Genomic DNA, 23,991 nt, shown 5'->3' on the forward strand with positions numbered 1-23,991 from the left:
GTGGTCTGTATGTTATATCTTCTAGAGAAACACCCTGAAGCTGAGGTTCTCTAGAATCAAGGATACAATCAATTGAGTCAGCCAAATTCTTCTGAGAAATTACCTACTGGGGAAGAATGAAACATGGTGAATATGTTTAAGTAAATCCTCTTTAAAAGCTATGCCTTCCACATTCAGAGATACCTGGGATGTTTTCCTGCTTTGGAGGATGGATTTATTTATGTGGGAGATGATTTACAAGAGCTGGTTATACATAGCAAAAGATCTCTAAAATTTATATGAGTAAAACCCAAAGAAAGAATAATAACTCTTTTCTTTGATGCTTATAGGATACCAGCACTGGATTATAGCTAGTTCTCAGAGTGATTTATTTGGAGGGTGAATGATGATTACTACCTTGCACCACTTCTGTATGCAAATGCTAAACATGTGATGGTCCTTGGAATACTCTCATCTGTCCTACTTTGCATATGAAAAATATGCATAAAGGATACATAAAGTCCTTCCTCCTCTTCTTCTTCCAGTTTTTCAAGCTGACAATGTTTTAGTGACCTTCAATATATTCAATAGCCTTTTTTTTTTTTTTCTAGGTATGAAATACAGATATTTAGTCCTACACAGCAGTACAGCTTTATTAGTTTGTTACTTACCTGTTGATAATATCTATGGAGAAGTAATAGTAAATAGAAAAGTTCTCCATACCTCCTTCATGTATAATCAGCTTATAAAAACACCTGAAAGTCAGTATTGTTTTCCTCCTGGGCAAAGCTGCTTACTAGGTGAAGAACAGATTTTAATTTTACAAGTCAAAGCCTTTGGAATCTCCACTATGGGCAATATTTCCTCACCATACCTTGTACTGCTACTCTTTAATTTGAAATGCAGTTAAAGCCCACACAGGGACCCTGAGGTTGTTACCTTTACGTCAGTGCCTTTGGTGCAGTTGTACCAAAAGCCAGAAATGCTGGGCTGTGAAAGAGAACTGAAAAAAAGAGGCATCCAGGCGGCTTTTTAGTTTAAAATTTTTCAAGCACAACATTTTCTGAATCACTGTATTTTTCTAAACAAATTGATATTTTGTAGAGAAAGAGAGTACCAAATTTGAGAAGGGGATGAACTATTTTCACGGAAAATGTTCTGTGATGCAATGGAAATTGTGGAGAACTGAGAAACACTTTTTTTCTGCATAGTGAGTCACAAATGCTCCCTTCATCTACAAAAAGAGCATCTGTCTTCCCCTTCAAGTTTTTTGGTGAACTATTGCAACCACAGCAGGTTTGGTTTGTTGGGTGGATCTTTTTTTTGTGTTTGTCTGTGTTGGATTTTTTGTGGGTTTGGATTGTTTTTTGTTGGTGTTTTTGTTTGTGTGTGTGTATGTGTGTTTTGTTTGTTTCTTTGTTTGGGTTTTTGGTTGGTTTTTTTAATTTTTTTTTTTAATTAATGTTTTGTGGAGCTCCTGGTGTTGATATAGACATGACTTATTCCTTCAACTTTTTGGGGGCAGTGCATGTCTCAATTTACAGGTGTAAATCAATAGGAAATAAATGACAGTAGATCATTCCTTGCTAAGAACTGCCTGAAATTGGCCTCTTTGTCTTTAGCTCTTGCTCCGTCATGTAAATGTATGCAAAAGATTATAATTACAGTGATGCTGCAGCGTGCAAGCGAAGGAAAGGAACTGAAATCTGAGACTGCTGTTAAAGTTGACCCATCTGGAGTCTTCTTACACTCTGTAGAGTTGCTGTGCAAATGCTCTTTAGGCCCATTCTCAATTTTTCTATTGTTTTCTTTTGATGATAGGAGGACTGGATTACTTCTCCTATGAAGGCAGGCTCTGGTGAGACCATATAGCACCTCTCAGTACCTACAGGGGCTACAAGAAAGCTGGAGAGGAACTTTGTACAAGGACATGAAGTGATACGACAAGGGGTAATGGCTTTAAACTGTGGAGGGCAAGTTTAGACTAGATGTTAGGAAGAAGTTCTCTGTGAGGGTGGGGAGGCACTGGCACAGGTTGCCCAGAGAAGCTGTGGATGCCCCGTCCCTTGAGATGTTCAAGACCAGGTTGGATGGGGCTTCAAGCCAGGTTGGATGGGTCTAACAGGGGCTGGAATGAGATCATCTTTAAGGTCCCTTCCAATACAAACCATTCTGTGATTCTATTATTGAAATCAACAGTGCTTAAAACAACAGAGCTTTAATCCCAAATTGTAGCATCTCATTTAATTGACAGTGTAGTCTACCATTTGCTCATAAACTCTTTGTATACTTTCATTTAAGTGTGCAGTGAAGGTATTTGTAGATTGGCTTAGATGTGAATTCATGTGGGTAAAAATGCCAGTCTTTAATTTCCTTTGCAATAATACTTTGTAAGAGAATATCCTTTGTTCATAGTGTTTCCTTTTACAGAGGTACTCTGTGCTTCTCAAACTTGCATCCATTTTTCTATCTGACCACTGTGAGATTTGTAAATCCATTTGTGCCTCAAAGTAAGAAAATGTTTTGGTTCTATTCAAGAAAGCCTGTCAACAATGAAGCATCAACAGAGTTGCTTATTCTTTCAGTGATAGAGTTCTCCTCTGCTTCAGTATCTATGCTCATTGAGTTTAAAATGTAAAGCTGCTTACTGTGCAAGTCATGGGATTCTTTAGGATTTAAAAGAAAGGGAAACATATCAAATAGCAGAGCAACACTTCCCGAGTGCTTATCTGGCAGACTAGAGAACCCTGATATTTCACTTGAATCAACTGTTTAAATGAGCAATTTAATGACAGTCATTATTTGTGCAAGATTTGCTCATGTAGCAACTTGAATATTTATAAAAAGAATAGAAACTTGATGAAACAGAGTTAAGAAATGCATGTCAAACCATCTTGTTTCCACATTCTCTTACATTAGAAGATGTACTCTTTTTCCATAAATGGAGAAGTTTGTATCACTTAATAAAGATGAAGTTAAATGTGTTCCTTTGAATTTTAATTAGGTTCATTACACTCTAGGAAAAATCTGAAGCTTTCTTCTTGTTTAGTCCTTCTGAATCCCTTACAAAAATTAATTGTTCTCTGGCATGCAGGTTTCCATTTGTGGGAAAAAAGAACATATAAAATGATCCAAGAAGTGTGTTTCTACTTACTGAAAGGAACTTTTAGTTGTAGGACTTTCACACTCACAAGTTTCCTTATTAATATGGGATAGGATTAATCTCATCTGCAACGTCTGCAATCTGTGTGCTTATATCTAATGGACATAAATTATCTAACATGTTTTATATGTATCTCACTTTAGGATGGGATGTGTAATCCATTGTAGTACCACTCATCTCCATGGAGTATGAGAGATCCTCGTGAAAGCATCTCAGACTTAGACTCCTGAAATGTAAATGTCTATTTTTGATCTGGCAAATCCCCCCATTTACTCAGGGCAAATCCTGGTTCTATTAATGGGGAAAAATATTCTATGAATATTATACACTTTCAGTCTAGAAATTTCCTATGGACATAATTTTCAGCTATACTTTTACACAATTTGTGTTTTCGTAGGAATTTGGTCCTTCTTAGAGGCATAATTTTTTTTCTAGGTCATATGTTTTTTGAAATCACTATTACTTTGAGGGCAGAAGGAAATATTAGACCCTGAGAGAGTACTGTAAAAACTCTTGCCCCTCTGTTTTATGCCAAAGAATGATTCTGGAACATGCAGTTTGTAGAATAACATTCTTTCATCAAAAGGTATGGGTGGAGTCTTTCTGCTCTCATTAAGGGTTACAGTATGTGGCAGTACACTCACATACTGTAAGTGAGTGACTTTTTATGTATGTGTTCTGATACATTTGCCCAGAAAAATGTTTGGATAACTGCTGGATTGGTTATGTGGAATAGTGATGGAAGTGATGGCATGTGATCTGTACATAATTTTAGACTGTAGAATCTGAGTTGTTTGCAATGAAGTGCTTAGAAATATGTTTATAAACCAAGAATTATATACTAAAATTTTTTCAGCAATAATTTAAAATAGAAAATAAATCCAATGATGAGTGTGGCATATTCATGAGCAACTGAAGAATTAAATTGAATGAATTGTTTTCCATGAAATTGTTCCCCTACTTCAGCTATAAACAACACAAATATTGAAATATCTTTTGCAGAATACAAAGAAGCATTTATTTTAAATTCAACAGTTTAATCAGGAAGAGAATGCGGGTCATATAGTAAATTATTCTTAATGCTAATTAATTCTATATTTGTAGAAGTCCTGGCTTTTACATGCAACACCATTTGAGTAAAGAACATTTAATTCCTGGGGAACATGCTATAGGTAGGTATACATGTGGGTGGGATGGGGCCCTGAGCAGCCTGGTCTAGTGGAGGGTTCCGTGTCCATGGCAGGAGGGTTGGAAGTAGATGATTTTTAAGGTCCCTTCCAACTCAAGCCTTTTTATGATATTTGCATATGGAAGTTTATAACAACAAAATATAAAATGTGGGTATATCTGCATCTTACAATGTAGCCACTCTACTGGTACTTGTGCTACAACTCACATATCCCCTTGCAGTTCTATCAGCTGAGGACTCGTTTGCCTTAGCTAATTCTCTTTCCCCCCCTCTTTTCCCTCAGGGTTTTGCTGGATGTGGTGCTTCACAAACTCCTTTATTGAAAGAAAAGAATACAACAGCATAATGAACTAACCAGTGTGCTTCATGTGTCCAGCTTTAAAAGGATGCTGTTGGCAAGGCAGTGTGACTTGGAATTCGGAGTGGTTTACCAGTCATGTCCAAAAGGGTATGTGCACTCCAACCCTGGGATAATACATCTGGGTCTGCACAGGGTTGCTTGAGATCACGGCTCCGGGGCTGGTTAACTAGGTATGCAATGCTATGCTAACGTGGTTTTTTTTCCTGTGGCCCAATTTAATACTCTGCAATATGCTGCATTGTGTTGTGCAGCACAAGGGTGCTGAGGAGTAGAGTGGGAACTGCCACAAGGTGCTGTGTTGCATGCTGTACAGACACAGGGATTTGTTTGTAAAAGAGAATTAGACAGAAGCAGTCAAAGCACAACAATCTGCACTGCATCCTTAGCCCACGCACCCTCTCCTGTGTAAGTCTCAGCAGTATGTTGAGATGTGTTCCAAGCATACAGAACTAGTGTGAGTTGACTAGGAAACACATACCTGTAATAATGACAGAGTCAAAGCAGCTTTCAGAGAGCTGCTACACTGTTGGAAATTAGTGTATTGTGGCTATTCAAAATTTGTTTTTAAAGTAATACTAATGTGACCTACCACTGCTTGTTTTAGATTTGTTTTATACAACAAGCAACACATGAATTTGCAACAGTATGAATCTCTGCCACAAACATCCCTGTGATGTTCTCCACAATCCTCCATTACAAATTGCAGTGTAGTTGAAAATCAAATTAGGCAATGAACTTGCATGGAATCCCGTCCTTCTGGTTTGTAAGCCTGCAAAGAAAATAGATCAGTGGCATTCCAGTTTAGTATCACAGCCAGATCAATTAAAAAAATGTTACTATGTCACTGAGGCTGCTTTGACTCAAGGTCACATTCTTGTCTTCCCACTGTAATAAATCTGATAAAGATGAAGAACAGGAATAAATGATCTCTAGTTTCAAGGGGGTGCTGAGTTCAAACATTATTCATCTTCAAATTCTGTCTTAGCCATTAAAGTGTTTGAACGTCATTTTATTTTGAGATTGGTTTTGTGTGAGAACTAGCACCCAGGTTTTTCTTTCAAATACATTCAGATTTTTGGTAAAGAGCTTTCCCTTTCCTATTATGCAATGTTAAAGAAACCCACATGTAAGGATTGAATTTAGGCACATTTTCATAGACTTTCATAATGATGAAGTGCACTTTGCCATAGCTCTGTACTTCCATCTGAGCAAATTCTTAGTTTTTAAGGTATAAAAAAATGTCCAGTGAAAGGAAGAAGAATTCATCCAGCCTGATTTTCATAGTATCCTCTTCTCAGGTTTGAACAACAGCCTAATAAATCACAGTGGTATCTGAACAGAACAAAGTAACCTCAAAAGACAATGCAGTAGATAAAAGTAAAAATAAATATATGCTGGCTTAAGCTAAAGCTGATTTAAGTCTTTTCACTGAAATGATCACCTAATTCAAGACACATTTGCTAGGAAAAAAAAATATGAAAAATTAAGTGCAGTGAACAAAACAGTATATTCTAAAAGTAACCTTTGTGCTTTCTGTCTGACAAAAATCCGTTTAAATCCTTTTAAAATATTAAAGGACCATCTAAGGATATTCCCTGATGGCTTGAGTAGTGGCTGACCCCTTCAAATTCATGGTGAGCTGGAGAAACTGAGAAGCTGAATCCACAGGATTAGTTTGTCTGGAAAAGCAGCAAGAAAGGTAGGACAATGGAAGTTCATTAAAGTTAAAATATATTTTTGTTTTCTGGATTCGGTTTGAGCCTAAAAGGAGTTTGTGAGCTTCAAAATCCTGTAGAGATTTGACAGCTCAGAATGCAGTAAGCTAAATTTGTTGTAAAAATTATTTCTTTTGGCAGTAACACTGTTCTATGAATATTAATGATCCAACTTATCATACATTAGAATTCTGCGGATGGCATCCACAAGGACCTCTGTAGAGGCTCTTCTTTATTTCACCATCCATGAAATGTAATTCTGTTTCAAGGGAGGAAAAACACAACAAAGCCTCTTTTTACTTGTCTGTGAATCACTTGACTCATGGCTGGCTTTCAGCTGTACAATGTTCCTCCTAACCTGTTGGGAACTGAGATGCTTTTCCATGTAAGTCCCAGAGCTGGCATTCACAATCAATAGGCTTGATATGTGTTGCTGTTATATCCTCTTGAGTGGACACAAGAGAACAGCAGCTCACTGCCAAACACCTGTGATCTCTATATTTGCACTGAAGGAACTTCTGCTAACATATTCAAAGGCCATGGTATCAACATCCATCTTCTTTAGACTTTTAATAGAAAAGAACCAGGAAGAAAATTAAGGTTCTGGGTGTGCTCCAGAATGTGTGGTAATCCTTGATCTTCCCAAGGACAAGCTATAAGTGGGGTGAGCACAAAGCAAGGGAGTAGAGAGGTTCTCAAATAGACATGCTGGTTTGGCAGCTGATTGTGGGATTGTCCAGAACGCCATTGCTGCTGGTACTGGTAATAGAGAGCCCTGTGTGGCCAGGACTGTGGACAGACCTGAGGACTAACTGCTATTTGAAAGGTACAGATTTGATGTCAGGATAGTGCAGGGTTGCAGTGACAGCAGGCAGCTCCATGAGGGTAGGTGAGCTGTGTGCTGAGGGTGACCACCAGACATTATGACATCAACAAGGGGCTTGAAACTGAATAGGCACTGTAAAGCTCATGGTAAGACCCAGTGACAGTGACTTGGATCAGCTTTGTTTCAATGACTGCCCAGCAAGTTTATGGTCATGGGATCTGAGCCAGAAAGTCAGTGGGCAAGGGTCAGGACAAAAGAGGTGTGAGACCTGACAGTGACAGGTGTGAAGGCTAAGAACTTCAGCTTGAAAACTTTGCACAAAGGGAGGACAGAGGAGTCTGTACTGAGGCTCCTTCCAGCTCCTCCTTCATACCCATTCTTAGCAACCAGGTGGCTGTGAGTGTGGGAAGCTAATCTCCCACAGCCAGTAGGGCTTGGAATTAGAATCATAGAATAGTTTGGGTTGGAAGGGACTTTTAAGCGTCATCTAGTCCAACCTTCTGCAATGAGCAGTGATGTCTTCAACTAGATTAGGTTTTTCTCAGCTCCTCCAGCCTGATCTTGAACACTTCCAGGGATGAAGCATCTACCACCTCTCTGGGCTATCTGTTCCTATGTTTCATTGCCTTCTTCATAAAAAATTCCTTCCTTATATCTAGTCTGAACCTACTCTCTTTTAGTTTAAAACCATTACCTTTTGTCCAATTGCTATAGGCCCTACTAAAAAGTCTGTCTCCATCTTTCTTATAAGTCCTTTTTAAGTATTAAAATGTCACAATAACATCTTCCTGGCACCTTCTCTTCTCTAGGCTGAACAACCCAAAGTCTCTCCGCCTTTCGTCGCAGGAGAGGTGCTCCATTCCTCTGGAAGTTTCTTCTGGCTCTCCTCTGGACCTGATTCAACAGGTTCATATCTTTCCTGTGCTGAGGACCCCAGACCTCCATGCAGGTGGTGTCTCATAAGGGCAGAGTAAAGGGGAAGAATATCGTACCCATTATGTTGGATGCCTAAGAAATAACATTCTAGGTTGTGCTTACTTGTTGGTATAGGAAAAGATAGTTTTTACCTCATCTCACACCACTAGAGCCTTTGATTCTGCATGTGTACATATATATATATATAAAATGCACATACGGGATACACTGAAAAGAATACTTGTTTAGATATATATTTATGTTGTTTGTGGCCATATATTAAAATATGTTACTAATCTTTGGACTAAATATCAAACCGTATGTTTTCTGGTTTGCTTTATGTTTAATTTCACTTCAATTTGGTAGATTCAATGAGCATGAGAAGAGCTCCACAAGAAATAATCAAAATGAGAGTAAAACATTGTCTAGGTTCAAGATTGACAATGTAGGAAACAGTAATGCAAAGCCTCCAAAAAAACTTCAATTGCACAAGGCAGGTGGTCACAGCAATATTTGCTGTAATTTATAGCAGGCTGATTATCTGATGCTGTTTCCTATGTAGACAGGTGTCATTCCAGACCTCTTATCACTCTGAAATTTCTGCTTGCCTCTCTATCTGATCTTAGTCAATATTCAGAAGTGAGTCACATGCATTAGTCATGTAGATATGCATTAAGTGTGGTTACCAACAAACGTGGTGTGAAATACAAGGAAGAATTAATGGAAAGGCAGAACTTTTATGTTGGAGAGATTCCTTTGGAAAAGGGACGTTGTTCCCAGTAATGAATTACCAAGGTTTTAACGGCTTAGACAGTCCCTGGAACAGTCATTAATGATTTGTCTGGGCAGGGAGACAATTTGGAGGAGGCCCAGGAAATATTAGCATATCCAAAGCAAGCGACAGTGCTCCACTGCTTGAGGAAACGAAGGTTCCAGTCCTTCCTAACTTCATTATGTTGTGCTGGAGAGAAGGTGGGTAAAGTTTGTGGTTACACCTGAGGAGTCTCAAAGGGGATGTGGTCAATGAAAGACAAAAGGTCTATCAAGTCCTGAACCTCTCTTTGTGAAGGTTTCAGGACAAAGCTGAGAATTGTATGCCAGCTTATTAGAGCTAATTGATCTGTGAAGTAGACAGAGGTAACTGTTCTACCTTCTCTGAAAACTGAGGATGAAAAGGTGTTTTTGGCAGGGGATAGGGACTGGGACCAGGGATGGCTGGACAGAGACCCAGATGATAACTACATTCTAATTGTAGAGATTTCTTAAGAAGTGGTAATGAAGGAATCTGGAAGAGTAAAACTGACTTGCCCCGGTGCGTGGAGTGAGATATGTAGGAGTGCATCCGAACTTCAGGAATCCAGGGAGGCTGGGGCAGCAATGTTAGAGGGGAAAAAGCAATTTAAAAAAAGTAACACTTTTATATTTTTCTGGTTTCATAATGGTCTTTCTCTGCAAGTCTCAGATATAAAATCAAGGACTAAGGAGGATATTTGAGCAGAGAATATCCTGTTATGAAATTTAATAAGTGCTGCTAGTACAATTTCACCCAGAAATCCTTCCACTTACTGTGAAACAATTACATTCTCTGTCCTCTCTCTCTTTCTCTTCCCCACAAGTATCAGAGTAGTCTGCCCACATTTTTGTTTACTTAGTGTGTGAGCTAAATTTGAGAATTGCAGCTTAATATGATTTTAATTTGTGTTAACATAACTGAAGTGGTTTACCAACTTTTGGTACCCCAGTATCATGAGAATGAAAGGGGATATTATGGGATTATCCCAACACCTCTATTTTATTTACATAAAACTCTGAAGGTAGTAACTATTTAGATGCTAAGAAAAAAGTTATCCTTTTTTTATCACAAGGATATAATGCATAACACTTTAATTGCAGACAAGAGAGCATAGCTGGAAACACAAGCCAGCATAGAGCTGTCAGAACTATTTCTGTCTCTAAATGGTTGGCTTTGAGCAGAACGCCAAAGATGACAAAACTCAGGAATCATTTTAGGGAGCTGCTGATGCTGAAAGTAAGATACCGAACATCTGTTTCTGGCTCGTTAGTTTACAAGTTACCTTGATGTGGGGAGAAAGATGTTTACTTGTTATATTTTTCCCTACAGCTTTAGCACGAGGTTTTATTGAGTCTCCTCTTTTATAAAGTGTGGTACCTACTCATACACAAAGCTGTCTTGCAGATCTGATGTTTTCTATCTAGATCTGCTTAACTGAGAGTATAGTCCAGTATCTAAGTGATGTTTTCACACTCACTCACCACCCTGCTGTCAAAGAGGACACTCCTCCAGTACCTCTTTTCCTGTTTCCCTAAATTTACTGCAAGGAGTCCTAGGTCAGTTTATTGCAGGAGAAAGGACTGCAATATATGTCCTCCAAAGTGCAAGTAACACACGCTAGCTAAGACAGATTGTCCTTGGGGGATGTCTCAGTGAAGACACCCAGCCCTCTGTCTGTGCTCTAAATCCTGAGGGTGCCCCCAGACCCCTCGAGAGATGATTGGGCTGCACACCAGTCAGCAGTTATATCACTCTCACACATCAGGGCTTTACTGATCATGAAGGGTCCAGCTGTGGGAGCCAAACTCCCTGATAATATTTTGAACTCCTGTGTCATTTCGGCACCATAAAGCACCTTCTCCTTTCAGTGTATGCAGTGGATGACTAGAGGGTGCTATCCTCACACTTCCCAAGTTTCGTTCTCGCATCCCATTCGGCTAAGTCTTACTACCCTTCTGTTTCTCCTCCACCTCCTTATAGAATGTTTAAGGGTGACCCTTCTCATTAAAGAGGTCTGTCCTCCTGAAATCCCTATGTCTTTCTTGCTCAGATAACTAGAAAGAGAGAGAAATTGGAGTCTCCTGTCAGAGCTCAAATTTGGGTGCTTCATAAACATACTTACACAAGCTACTGAGTATTCAACACATGTCCATGTTCCTTCCTAGTCTCTAAAAGTGTCTCACAGTTTTAGACAAGTCTCAATTTGTTGAAGGAGTGACCCTTTTTTTTGCTGTCATCAGAATAAAGAAAATGGTGTTCCCAAAAAGCAAATTTTCTGTTTTCTTTTCCTTGCTGGACAACTTTACCCAGCCTCTCCCTGTCAGTGTCTGTAACTTATTGAAAGGAATAAGAAACACCAGCCCTCTACTAACAAAATGAAGTCTTATGTAAGGGTAAGTTTTTCAGCATACTTCAAAGGATATCCTCTGAATTTGTGGAGGTTGCTTATTTTCTGTGGGGAACGATATTGTCTCTTAATTAGGCTTTTCAAATGTAAATTCCCAGCAATGAAACATTTTAAGGATAAAAGCATTTGTTTGTGGCATAATGCCTCAAACTGTCAACAAATCTGAGTCTGTAATCTCCATATGTTTTGATTACTTGCTATCAGAAGCAGCTACTTGCAAAGAAATACTTTTTTTCTTTTTTCTTCTTCTCCTTTTCCTTTTTTTTAACACTCTAGCTGTATGTACTCTGAACTTACACCTGGTGTCCATATTCTCTTGCTACTGACATATGACTGTTTGAGTGGGAACAAAACCACTTTGACAGACGGGCATAAATTCAGAAATGCCTAACAATCAGTTCCTGCTCTAACTTTGAATGCTAACGGGCCATTCACACCCTGTAGTTTCAGAAGAGCAGCCTATTCACAGCCTCAGGTCATTAGGAGAGAAGGGAGAGAGCAGAACATGTAGTTACATTAGTAAAGCTGAAGATTATGTTGTTGGGTTTGATGCTATAAAAATAGATAATAGATTGGAATAAATTGTCTAGCATCTGCATTAGAGAACTAAGTTACATAGTGCACAGAGGAAATCATATATCTTCAGTGCAAGCAGCTCTGTGTATGGCCAGTTGCTGAGAAACGGTGAAAGAAATCCAAAAGAAATTATTTGTCCAGGATTTTACAAATGGTTTCTTTAGCTGCAGCACTGAGATTTTATAGCTTCCTTGAGTCATCTTCAAAAGCCATCTCTAATACTGGACCACTCTGAGTGATCAGTTATTTCTGTGGGCAGATTCTGACAATTTTAGGAGAGGAGACAGACTGTCCAGTCCTCCTCAGTTGCTTTCCAGAGTGGCCTGTGCAGTGAACCAGGTATGCAGCATCAGTGTTCTGCAGATGTTGCATTAATTCCACATCATTTTTCAAAGAAAGATTTTGAAATGAAAGAAATTACACAGAAGATAAGTTGCTACATGAAAGGAAACAGTTCAGCTGGCTCACGTTCTTGTACTCTTCGTCATTCAACTCTTCAGGGAATGTGGGGTTGTAACTTGTGAATGCACAGTACCCTCTGCTCCACTGAACTTTACATTGCTGGTTTTTGTATGCTGCACTCTGCAAGGATTTGTTTCCTTTGTTTTGTATGGAGAGCCTGAGACCTTGAGAGATGACAATGTCCATCCTCTTTTTTTTTTTTTTTTTTTTTAAATAATGTCTTTTCATGCAGAGATATCAAACCTCTTGGCAGTGGCTTTGGGTAAGGTAGTTTAACTCAGGGCCAAAAAAATTGGAAGCAAAAAGCCCTTTATCATCTAGGGCTTATTAGTATGGCCAGAATTGCATATGAGTCTTTGTACTTGGTGTTTTCTCTTGGCTAGCTTCAGGCTTTTGAAAACATTTAGTGAAAAGGAAATGCTAAGGCTGAGATGGAATTTAGGACATCTGAATAGCACTCAGACTCTGTAAAATAAGCTGGCTTTTATCTGGACAAAGGTTGTTGACTCTTCTGGGGGATTGTTGTCGAGGATTTGACTTACAGTTTTGGCTACATGGCACAGGCTTCATTTAACCTTCATTCTGGGCATGTTTTGTTTATGATGGAGATTTTTCCAACCCCACCTCTAGGTTTGTTACCAGAGCATAAAGAGTGAATGACACTTCCTGGCCTTCTCCAGCTCTAAACTTAGAATTTTTTAATGATGACCTCCTGTTGTGGCTCCTTCCTCCAAGTTTCCTGTTACATTTTTCCCATGCACATGTTTTTTCAATTTGGAAGAAGCCTGTACTTCAGATTAAGGAAAGGAGCAGAAAAAGAAATTCCCTTTCTGAAAGAGAAAGCATTTTTGAGACATTGCTCTCTCCTTAATATCCACCTTAATCCATATGTGGTGTTTTTGGCCACACTGACTTCACATGTGGAGGCACTTGAGTTACAAGTTGCTATGGAAAAAGGATGGAACTAAAATGTCACTGCTCTGTTTTAAAAAGTATTTATAATTCATTTCCAAGATAGCAGCATAGATCATTAGAACCTTGTTTTTGGGAACACAGTGAATGTTCTGGTCGTAGTTACAACTGATTTAACAGGCTTGAGTGAATGGAGAGTTTGTCTTGTTTAGAAATTGCAGAAATTAAATTATTATTTTCTGTTGAAGGAGTGAAAATTTCTAAAAGCTATTTATCCATATTATAAAATCATTGACATCTGAGAAATGTGCACATATAGAAACATGTAAATTCCTGTGAGAATAGATAAATGCAGTCTGCTTTTCTGGTTCTTGATCTCATAAATACTTATTTTTATGTATCTAAATATATAATACTTTCAGGAGAGCAACCAACACAGCCTTGAGGGCTCTTGTAAGCACAGATGAGCTGTGAAGTGCATATATACATCTTTTCCTGCAAAATAGCTCTTTGCAGTCCATTTCTGTGTCATGAGGCAGTAAACACAGGCACAGGAGTGCAGCAGAGAGGCAGCGGCATGAATCCCATTCTTGCTCTGCTACTTGTGATGGGGCAGAAGGCAGGATGTGTCTGTGGCCAGTGCACTTTTTAGTTGCTCAGCATGCATATTTTGACCATGGCCCCTGGGAACTGCAGATGAATTTTAAGCTAAGATTGAATTGTGAAATGATATGATATGACCTGATCAACTGAGGACAGCAGTTCCTCAGTTTCTAGTCTGTCAGGTTTAAATCCACCCATGGGGCAGATGGTAACCAGATTTGAGACAGCTGCATGATGTGCTAAGACCCAGCACTTTAGCCAGCTTGCTTTTGAGGGTTTTTCGTATGTATGTATCTGCTCCTTAAAGGCTGTTCATCTTCAAAAATCAATATTTTGAAAGACAGAGGAAATCCTGTTAAATATTGACTTTCTCTTTAAATGCCAGATGTGAACTTTCCATCTGCTGATCCCTTTCTAGTCAAATGCCTGAAATAAGACTTTAGCCCTTCCTACATTTAAAATAGTCCTCCTGCTCCTTTCCCCCTGCAGCTTTTCTTCGCGCTCTTCACACCAATATCTGAATTTCTGTACTCTACAGGCATACAGAGATATATGATTTATTTCTACTCTTTCTTCTGATTTAGTCTAGCATTTTATTTACTGCTTCCCAGTCCTCTCATAGAGCTGATATGGTTGGCACATTAACAGAGATAAAATACTCACTGCAAAGAACTTGTAGATATGGCAGAACCTCTTAAACTGTGGATCAGACACCTCCTTTTTTCGCTGATCTATTATTTTTAGCCATCTATTATGGTCTCTGAACTGACGGAATTTGACTTCAAACTGAGTACTTGCACAGCACTGATAGCAGCTTTTCAGGAAGCTAAAAAGCCTCAGAAATGTAATGGTATGGATATGCATCTCCACACATTTTGCTGCTGTGGTGCTGATCTGTCCCACAGAGTGAAGTCTAGGGCCTTTTCTCTTACATGGTTAGGAACAAAAAAGAAAACCTTGGGATTACAACAGGGGACCATGTTTTGATCTGCAAAGTCACATCAGGGCTGGTGTCTGGTGAGATGTTTCCAAAGAAGTTTCAGTCTCAGCTTTGTCCACCTGGTGTATCAGGAGGCACTCTTGGGGCCAAGTGAACGATCATCATTACAATTCTCTAAAGCACTTCAGTCTCACTTTAGACTGACCTGGGGAGACAGATGTGGACTGGTTTAGGTAATGTGTTCTACCTCCAGCAGTGTGCCAAGGCAGCCCTGGTTCGGAAGACATTTAAACGTATTAATAATGTCTGAATAGGGAAGTCAGGCAAAGGGACTCTCCACAAACCCAGCCCTCTTTCCTACAGGTAGTTAGAGTACTCACTTGGGAGAGGGAGAAGGAATTGAGCTCCTACCTTCTCTCGAGTGACTTGGGTATCAGGGAGTTCCTGACCATTAGCTTAGAGCTTGCTAAACTGCTCCCGTTGAAATGGTTGTGATTTTACACGAATAATTAAATGTTTGGTGGATTAAGGACAGGACACTCCAGGAAGATCCAGTGTTTACAATGTATTTGAATGAGAAGGGTCATCTGATCTTTCCACCAAGTGAATATGCACTTTCTCTGCAGTGCAGACCAAAATCTTTTGGAGCAGTAAAGCTTAATTAATCCCTTTTTCAGCCTCTTTACATATATATATATATATATATATATATATATACACACACATATATATTTCCACCCTGATTTTGTGGGTATCATTCAAATGGGTATTTTCTAGCTCAGTTTCCTCTCTGAAAATCAGTCTTAACTGCAACCCCTCAATGCTACATAAGTTGCATAAGCACTACATAATGTTGGCTATGTGCCTGTATAGTTAAAATTAGGAACGTGTTTATCATGTAATTCCTGATTATAGATCTAGTTCTGAGTCAATCAGACCCGTATTTAAAAGCCAATTAGAAGTTTTGAAGGACTTTAGGCACTTAAATACCATTTCAAACTGTGGTTTTAGATTGCTTGAAAATGTTAGCATGCAGATAGATTGGTAGATAAAATAGTATTTACAAAACATTAAGATAGCATTCAGAGAGATCAAATAGCCTGGAAACAAGATGTAGACAAGCTAGAGGGTGAGTACCAAGTTTATTTTTTTTTTTTTGGCCAAAATATTGCTATGTGTTTAAAGGTTGTGCTGGGCTTTTGGACTGTGTGCAAACAGACAGTTTCCATTTTTCAGCAGGTCCTGCTGGGAATGTGCTGTGGCTGGGTTCAGAGACAGGAATGCTCTGAGCTTTGAAAACAAGGGAGCTGCATGGATGAGTTACAACACAGCCCACACTGACCCAATTCAAAAGGGGTTAGTGTTTGCCAGGCCAGATGAGGCTGCAGACTCTGGCCAGAGTCACAGCTCACTATAGCTACATACTGTCAGCACTAGACTTCGAATGAAGTCAGACAACATCTGTGTTGTAACCTTGCCTGGTGGCTCCATTTTAGTTGTTGATCAACAAAAAACCTGAGGAAAGCCCATGCGTAATATGGAAGACGGGGGATATTTGGACTTGAAGAAGCTGTGGGTGGAAAAAGATTGTGCTGTTTCACAGATGATAATGTTAGATCTCATATTGCTCTGCTCCAAAGTGAAGACCAGATCTTTGAAAATTCATGAAAGAATATGGGTTGAACTTTGAAGCACATTGGCTGGCCAGCTGCTGGCGACACACTCCCGCCTCCAACTTGGGTGTCAGGCAGGGAGCTGGAAGGAATTTTGCCCCAGTGAAACTTTGTTGAAATCAAAAGGAACCAGCAAAACCTGCCAGAAAATTGGTCAGGGATAGGAATTCTTTTGTGACCACCTGCTTTTGGAAGTAAACAGCAGCCATTTCCAAAATTCATACATTTAGCCCTGTTGATTAGATTGAGCTTGGCTTTCAAAAAACATATAAAAATATTAAGTACCCATAATTTATGTTTATAACAGTCCTTATATATGTACATATTATACATACAATACAGACTCAAAAAGGGATATAGTTCATATGTGCCCCAGGAAAGAGTGATATTTCCTAATGTTTATTTAAATGTTCATTAATTCTGTTTGGTTTTTTTTTTTTTTTACTATTGAGAACGCCCTTTAGTGTGCATAGTTTTGAAAGCTGTTCAGTGTTATGCAGCATGCTGTGGAGATACAGAAGGATTCCATAAGGAGGGGGGCAGTGTCCATCTGGAATTCTGCAGGAGTGATCTGCTTCTGGGACTTTGGGAGGGTGAATTAGCCTGAGCTACAGTTTTGTACAGCTCAGGCTAGGTTTCTCCTAGTGTCTCATAATCCTGACTGCTGCCAAGAAATACCCAGATCCAGACCTGGTGATCTGTCTGCTCCAAAGAAATTTAACCACAAAGCTCCAGTAACTTATAATCTAGGAAGCATTAGTGTGGAAAAGACTTCTGAGGCAGGACTGAGCCATATGACTTTGGCTCAATTTTGGCAGATTTAATGTAGGGGAGGGTAAAAGCAGGTCTAGCGGTTTTATCTAAAAGCCCCACTCCCATAGGGTCCTGCTTTGGTTCAGATGAGGATATGGATTATTTTTCTAAATATCTCCAGGACTGGCACAGCCTGAGAGGTTAACCAGTAAGCTCTTGGTCAACGTAGAACAAAATCCAGGTCCCTTTTCTGTCTTGTGTCTTAGCTCCCAAATCACCCTTTTAAGGAAAATTCCCAGGACCAGTCATGTTTTGTCATTTCTAAGCATTAAAATCACTGGTATTTTAATTTTTAAAGTTTCATAACGATGAAGAACCTTTTTCTTAAGCTTTCTAGATTCTCAGAGGCAAATTTCTTTCTTTTTTTTTTTTTTTTTCCTTCTAACTAAGCCTTCCTTTAACTGTGGGGAAAAAATCACAAGAGAGGCTTTATGCTACTTTCCTGTTTTTCAGCATGACAGATGCATTAGAAAGTGTAATGCACTCTAACAAACAAGGAAACTTTGCATATTGAATATAGCACATGAAATAATAAAAGAAGAACAGCTGCTGAGAGACAGAAAGGGAAAAAATAGAGATAAAAGTTAACTCGAGTTGTGTTTTATATGAAGAGCTTTGAATTCAGTCAGATTTAAAATTCAATGCCAAGTACATTTACAGACATCTGGGAAATCAGGTCACATGCTCTTTGTTAAGGCTGCTACTACTGGTATAAAACACGGCACAGAGAAATGTAAGCCTGTCACAAGGACAACCTTTTTCTTTCATAAAAATGACAATTTCACAATTGCATTCATACAGTGATTAATGTGACCGGTGATAACTAGAAACAGGATAAAATCAGAAAGGGGCTCTAATGGGGTTCCAGCTTTTCCAAAGTTGAAGGCTATCTGGTTCTACATGTCCACAGAGTACCATTAGTGCCAAATCTGTATTTGCCAAATGAATGCTAATGACACCTTGTGCACCAGGACATTAACATAGCACTGAAGGCATTAAGAAAGCACACAGATATTGCTGCAGAATAGGTAACTGTTAATAATGAAATGACTTCATGGGGTTTTGCTCTGCAGTTGCCCCTGATCTCAACTGTCAACAGATAGCCAGCAGGGAGAATGTATGGAACAAGTTGCCTTAGATTCCCAGGTGGCTGCTACACATACATTGTATTGAATGCTAGAATTAGATTAGGCTGACCTAAGCCAGTGAAGTATTTGTACTTGGTCCATCCCCAAAGCTTTGGGGGCAAGTTCATAGGGATTTTGATGTCTCACATTGGCTGAAGGTTGTAGAGCAAGGCACACAGTGCTCAGGAAAAGTGGATGAAGCTGTGTACAGTGACTCTGATGCTGAATGAGCTTTAGTAGTTGCATCTGCTTAGAAGGAAATGGCTATCCCAGGTAGGTTAATGGATATGGGTTTAATCAGGATGATGTCTGTGGTGTCCTAAGCACAAATGTTTGGGGAGTGTTCTTGAGGTTATAGCAGTAGTACTTGCACTTGCTTGACAGGTGAGAAATAATAAGATAAAACCAGCACAATATGGTTTATGCCTTTTCATTACATTTTAGCTTTCCATCAACCACTCCTGCAAATATCTTCATAGTTACAAGTCCTCACGCACATTTTAAGTTCCAAAATTGGTTCGAAGTACCCCAAGCTTTCACAGAAGGAGGCTGAGAGAAGTTGGTTTGACTTCAATTTGAAATAACATTCATTTTGGTGCATGTGAGATAGCAAAGCAATGTACAATGAGACATATTTTGTCAAAGTCTACACTGAATTTTCAGAAATGTATGTAGTCCTCATCAGGGCATACTCCTCAATAATACTTTAAATAAAACTGAGAAATTAAGCACACAGGTCATGCCTGCTGCATTGCTTTCTTTGCTTGGAGTACAGAGCAAACTTAATAAACCCCAAAGAAGATATCTGTTAAAAACCGAGCATTCCTTGTAGGCTCTAGATGTCCCTTGCATGCTAATAAGCAGTTCCTTCCCTACATATTCCATTAATCCTTTCAGTCTCTCACTGATTCTGTTAAAGAAGCCCAGCAAGTCTGGCTGCTTGCCCTCTTTCTTTCAGACCTAGTACTGCAAATATCGGAGCACAGATTGCATAAATTTCAGCATATGTGCCTGGAGCCCGACATCAGCAATTGGTCTGAGCCACTAGTGGGCACTACACATCATGCAGTGTTTTATTGCGAAATTAGAATATTTTGAATCTCCATGCAGCCTGAAGCAGTAGTTTCGAGAAGACATAAAGACTGAAGGTAGAGGGTCAGCAATGGGATAATTAGAATTATCTGGCTATTTTCTTTCTGTAGCTGACTGAGAAGTGGGTATGAGCAAGTGGAACTTCTGAGGGTGACTGGGCATTCTTGTAGGCTTTCTGTGCAGTTAATTTAAGCAGCCTTCATTACCAGGTGACGTGGGCAACTGGCATTTGCACTGACATGGATAAGGAATGCAATGATGCGTTCTTAACAGCTGTGATACGAAACCAGTAGCCTTCTGTAGGCAACTGGGAGGCTGATGTGGTTAGAAACTGCCATACTTGTGTCAGAGGATAATGATGAAATCCAGGTGTATTTTTTTGACATTATTGAATTTCCCCAATAATTTTTTCTCCGGTAGCATTCTCTTTTTAATGGATCTTTACCTGTTGCCTGAGTTTTGAAAATTAGGCTGCTTCTGTTTCCAGCCTTTCTAGCCTGAGGATTTGTGTTCTTCAGCTACTCCCAGGAAAATTCAGAAGGGCAGGACAGCTTCACTGCAGCCACAGACTCTCCTGCAGAGAGAAGATGCTCACCTGCCTGCATAAACCCTCCTCTCATATCCTCTGCCTTGCTGAAGTGGTATAAAGAGGGTTGTACAGAAATGAGAATCTGCCTTTCTCTCTTTTCTGATCAAGGATGGCAGATCTCTCTCTGATGACTGCACAGAGTGATGATGATGGGAAGGTGCTCTCAAAGCTATTAGAGCAATCTAGCCTGATACCATTCTAGCAGTGACAGTGCCTCAAATCCTTTATTCACTTGCAGTGTGTGGTGTTTCAATCTCCCTGCTTTTTTCTTCCTTTACTCATCTGCACTAAGATCTTACAATCCCTCAAACAAAAGCTTAGGAGGTATTATTTGGGGTTGCTTCCTAGGCTGTACTGGATGTGTGCCAGTTTGTATCACCTGATGAAACAAGCCATTATCTAAAAATAAACATCATATTTCTTTCAGAGAGAGAGAGAGAGGGGAAAAAAAAGAAAGGAATGATGCAGAAATCTCATCTCAGTATTTTAAATGATGGATTTCCCATCCCATTTTCTTGGTGAAGATGAAAAGCCTTAAAAGAGAATCAGACTCTGAAATCAGATGATGATGCATGAAAGTACGTGTCTGGATAATGTGACAGATGATCCTAACCTTCATTAATGTGCTTTAATTGGATTAAGCTCTATGAAAGGCCTTTTCTTCTCTTTCAACACCTTCAGGGCTCTTGGCTGCACAGTGTAAATGTACAGAACATCCTGAAAAAGGGCACTCATCCAGCTTCATAGACATATGCTGTACATCCTGACACTAAGTTAACATAAACAGAGCTTATCTCCAATGACATGGCCCCTAGGGTGCCAAAGAGGTGTGGCCATCAAGTGATAATTGGGCAGTTACAAGATTTGTTGCAGCATCTGGAGCACTAATCCCTTTACAAACTGAATGGGTTACTGCACCAGGGCTGGAAACTGTCAGCACATATATCAGCTCTTCCAACTATTTTTAATAAAAGCACAGATTACACATGACTGACAAAGGGACAGCCTCACTGCTGCTATTAATACTGAGAATGCTATTCCCCGCCTAGTCTCACAGTTTTCAATAGGACTACCTGGGGAGTAAGGTATTACTGACTGTAAGCCAATGTGGCAGCCATGCTCATGGAATGATGGACAGAAGCAGAAGAAACATACGTTTTCCTTGCAAGACTGAGAACTTATTCTGCATCATTTTAGACTTTTTTTTTGTGAATGGAGTTTACTCAAACAGCTCTTTTTCTGACCTCTGGCTCCAGACTTACTCATTTTTCCTGCTTTTAAAGATTCAACACCGGCAGATTCACTGTAGTGGATTTGGGGGCTGCTTATGTGCAGTTAGTGGATGTGGGAAAGATTAGAGAGCAATAACTAAAATCAAGCTTAGAAATAGGGGTAGGGTGGGGGATGGGACCTGCATGCTGGAAGAAAAAGTGAGGAGAGAAACTTTCTAAACCAAGAAATGTGCTTCAGGTCACATAAAATAGAGCATCTTGTGTTAGACCAACGTGCTGGCCATGGAGTCTTCCTCTTAAATGGTACTTACTCCACCAAAAAGCAGTAAATTACATTAAGAGTAAGTGGATGCATATGATGCTGGCAGTGGCAGTGGTACATCTAAGCTGGACTTGTCATTGCATATGTATGTTTCTGAACATCTGGTCTTTTAAACATCAAAAAAGCAGGGGTAGCTATTTTTGAGTATTCTTACAGTATACTGTCTTTTTGTTCCTGAAAGACTTTTTTTTTCCTCTTAAATTTGTTTAACATACTGTATTTACAGTAACACTGGAACTATAAGTTCATGGGAAGCTACCAACTGTATTGCAGCTAGAATACTTTGTGCAAAGAATGTTCCCACAGTATGTCTTTAGGGATGTGTCTGGGGGAAAGCCAACAGTTCTGAAATACTTCATAATGATTCATGGGGCTCCAAATGTTATTTTAGTCTTCTAGATCACAGAATGTGGCACTCAGGATTTATTTCTTTTTCCATATTTTAGCAGTTGTTTGTTAAAGGTCTTTGTCCTACTTTTGAGATGACTTTTGCAGCTTCCTTTTCTTGCCTTTTATTTATTTGCATGGTTCTGGAATACTTGATTTTTACTTTGGGAATATTTTGACTCTTGGTCTTTCCCTTAGTATTAACAAGAGAAAAGGGATTACAAATTTTGTGCTGCTTTCAAAAGCTTAGGTTTGGGGTTTATTTGCTGCTTGAAGTCATTAGTGTGGACAGAAGTAAAGCCAAGTTAGAAACAGGTTTGTTCATCTCCCTTCTCATTCCTTGATGTGACTAAGCCATCTGTGTTGTTCCTTGGTATTTTGCAACCTGTACAAATTTGTTTTTTTTACTGAAGAAGAAGTAAATAGTGGTTACAGGTAATGATCTGTTGGGGCCCAAATGACTTCCTGAGGGACAGCATTTTGTTACAACCCTACTGAACTTTGCCTCACTGTGGTGCTGGGCAAAAAGGCTGATACCCATTAAGGAGAAAGTTCATGGAGAAAAATTACAGACACACAGATAAATCAAAGATGAATATTTTACATTTACTATCAAATCCCCTTAAAAACAACCATGTTTCCTTTTTTTAAAATTTTTTTAATTTTATTTTTGAAAAGGCTGTGATCTGTTGCAACTAACATTTTCTAGATTAGTGTCTTTGTCTAACTTAAATAATTCCATGTAGCCTACATGTTATTACATCTTCCGAGCTGGAATTTACACCTAGTTGTCAAAAAAAAAAAAAAAAAAAAAAAAAAAAAAAAAAAAAAAAAAAAAAAAAAAAAAAAAAAAAAAAAAAAAAAAAAAGAAAAGCAAGCTGTCAACTCTGAGGTTCAGACATCTGTTAGACAAACAGTATATTTATGTAGAGAATATTATGGCCACCCACATCTTATACCTAGATGTCTACTATGAGCAACTGCACAAGTAAAACAACCATTACAAATAGAAAAAAAGCATTTAACAAAGTCCTTGTATGCCATAACAAAGACACAAATACCATGTTTTTTTTCTCTTCCTTTCTAGGTCACCTTTAGCTAACTTCATGTTGCTTTACTCACCGACAGCCAAAATGGAGCAGTCATCCCATGACAGCCTGCTTCAGGCTAAAACTCTTTTCCTCTGCAAGCTGCAACGTTTTCCATTAATAAATTCTCTAAGGTCACACATTAGTGTTGAAAAAACTTGCATGTTTGTAGCAAGAAGCAGTGCTGCAGCAGTGCTTTGGAAGAGCACAGGCACAGCACGCTGCAGTTGGTGGCAGCCTGTGCCACCATGTGAAGTGGTGGTACATGGAACTACAACCTGCCAGAAACAGCAGGAGGTGATGCCTTGTTTGGGAATATTGGCTTAGAATTAACATCTCTCATATGCATCTGGTACAGGTTAGCATTCCTCTCTGGGATTATGCTCTGAGCACCCATGTTCAGTATGTCAGTGGCTCAGTGTAGTGCACTGCTGTCGTTCCAAGGCAGCCAAAAATTAGCCTACCTACAAATCCCACTGGCCTTCACAGCAGAAGTACCTCTGACCTTTTAACCTGCACTTGATGTTCTCTTTTCTTGTCCTTCCTCAGTTCATCTCTGCATATGTAAGATTTGTTGCCTTGCCATTTAGGCCTGTGGCCAGCCTGTGTGGAAGATGAGGTGATGTGCAAACTGATGAGGGACTAAAGAAGAAAACCTTAACTAGCATTTGTAGTGGTGGCAGATCAATTTGTTTGTAGATTTCTGTAACGGAATGGCTCCTGTGGTACACACATAAAATTGGCAACCTAACAAGATCTTGAATTTGCATAGCTTTAAGCTTCTTTGTTGTTGGAGACTCCCCTGACTGTCTCCAACACTGAAAGGG

At 39.3% G+C, this 23,991-nt stretch overlaps 1 long non-coding RNA gene across 1 annotated transcript in view; it reads right to left on the minus strand.

The window, feature by feature from the left end:
- The window catches only part of LOC114058394, a 350,005-nt gene that overhangs the window by 304,898 nt on the left and 21,116 nt on the right, over positions 1–23,991 (minus strand). The window contains exon 2 of the long non-coding RNA XR_003571436.1: positions 11,642–11,647. This is a non-coding gene — a long non-coding RNA (uncharacterized LOC114058394). The remainder of the gene's footprint in view (positions 1–11,641; positions 11,648–23,991) is intronic.

The sequence above is a fragment of the Empidonax traillii genome, unplaced genomic scaffold, assembly GCF_003031625.1.
Source record: "Empidonax traillii isolate 1590-97213 ecotype Southwest subspecies unplaced genomic scaffold, ASM303162v1 scaffold170:size2694500, whole genome shotgun sequence".
Taxonomy (NCBI): Eukaryota; Metazoa; Chordata; class Aves; order Passeriformes; family Tyrannidae; genus Empidonax; species Empidonax traillii.